Source organism: Tupaia chinensis, unplaced genomic scaffold (genome assembly GCF_000334495.1).
Source record: "Tupaia chinensis unplaced genomic scaffold, TupChi_1.0 Scaffold139696_1, whole genome shotgun sequence".
In the NCBI taxonomy this organism is placed as follows: domain Eukaryota; kingdom Metazoa; phylum Chordata; class Mammalia; order Scandentia; family Tupaiidae; genus Tupaia; species Tupaia belangeri.
This window is the reverse complement of record NW_006199577.1, coordinates 345,380-347,196: the sequence shown is the minus strand read 5'-3', so window position 1 is coordinate 347,196 and position 1,817 is coordinate 345,380. Positions and strand designations below refer to the sequence as shown.

At 39.1% G+C, this 1,817-nt stretch overlaps 1 protein-coding gene across 1 annotated transcript in view; it reads left to right on the top strand.

Annotated features, from left to right (window-relative positions):
• The window catches only part of RIPPLY1 (ripply transcriptional repressor 1), a 27,794-nt gene that overhangs the window by 406 nt on the left and 25,571 nt on the right, over positions 1-1,817 (top strand). The gene's annotated exons all lie outside the window — the stretch shown is intronic.

The following is a 1,817-nucleotide window of genomic DNA, read 5'->3' as shown; positions in this document are numbered from 1 at the left end:
CACACACACACAAGCTGATATGCTTCCCTAGGCTTCTGGGGGCCAGGACTGGAAACTTGCAGTTGGCCATGTGGGATCTGCTCCCTTAACCATGAGGCCACAGAGCCAGCCTCATTTGTCATTTTCATTCTATTGTAGTCAAATACAGTGACATTGTAGGTGCACCATAGAATTGATTAAACTGAGAAGAGTGTGGAGTGAAAGGAAACAACCGATTGGTCAGAGAGGAGAGGAGTCTGGGAGAAGAGGAAAGAGAAGCAAAATGATTCCATAAGCAAAATGTGAGTGGAGAAGAGGTGTTCTGGGAGAGGAGGCAAGAGAAGAGCCCATGAAGACATATCTAAGAGGAAAAAGAGAATATAAGTTTGAGAAGAACTGGATAACAAGATCTAGGAAGAGAGGAGGTTTCCAAGCACCGATGTGCAGACTTTAAAGACAGAAGAAGAGTAGTGAAGGAATCGCTGATAGAAGGAAACAAAGGACAGTATAGAAAGTTTTTAAATTATTTAATCCTTATTCAATTTAAAGGGCTATCTGTATTTGTGAACTTTTTCTTCAAATAATTGGTATTAAAGTTTCTTTTGCAAAATAAGTGGCGGTAGTATTTTAATGCCCTTAAGTACAAAATTAAAGGTTTGGAAATCACAGTTTAATTCACCCTAAGGGGGAAAAAAAACTTTAGAAATTGCACTGTCTGATGAAATTTCAAAGAAAGGAAAGCTCTGGGATGAGAACATGATACTTCAAAGAATCTCAGAATTTTTCATCTCAGTACCACTTTGCACTCTAAGATTATTTAGGAAATAATCAAATGTCTTTTGACTAGTGGATCAATAAAAATTGTGGTACATGTGTTCAATAGAATACTACAGTAAATACTACAATAAAAAGGATTGTACTATTTTTTAAAATTTATTCTTTTACATGGGACAAGCAGTTGGCCTAATGGCTACATCACTGGACTCCCATGTAAACCACGTGGTTCGAGTCCCAGACCTGGTGGCTTAAACTCACACCAGGCATGCATGCATGACCAAGATCCTGAAAGGAGAATGGAGGAGACGGGATTGCAGCATGGTTATCCGCCCAGGGGATGATTTCTCACTTTCTGTCTCTTTGTCTCTTTCTGTCTTTCTGGCGAGCACACTCACTCTATAGCAAAAACCTCTCCAAAAAAATGTATCTATTTACAGTCATTCATTGTACATCGATGCAGTATACAAATTGAAATTTTTCCCTCCAGAATGCATTGTATATTAGAAAGGATTGTACCATTGATACACATGTCTATGTGGATGAAGTTCAAATGTATTATGCTGAGTGAAAACAGCCATATTTAAAAGGCTGCTTATTGTATGATTCAGTTCTAAAAATAACAAAATTAGGGGCCAGCAGGTGGTGTGGTGGTTAAGGCACTAGCTGACAGCAATTTGAGCTCTGAAGCTAGTGGCTTGAAAATAACTTTGGTATATACAAATGGTATAGACTTTTTCTCCTTTTTTTGGAGAGATTTTTGCTATAGGGTACATGTACTTGCCAGAGAAAGAGAGAGACAGAGAGACAGAAAGTGAGAAATTATCCCCAAGTGGGGACAGTGACACCGCCGTCCCTTCTCTTCCATTTTCATCTTGGGATTTTGGGCACACATGCACATGCGCTTGACATGAGTTTCAAGCTACTGGCTCTGGGACTTGAACCATGATCAACTACATAGGAGTCCAGTGATGTAACCATTACACCATCTGCTGGTTAGTCCCAGAAATGCTATAGATTTTTGTATGTTGATCTTGTATCCTGCCACTTTACTGTGTTTTTTT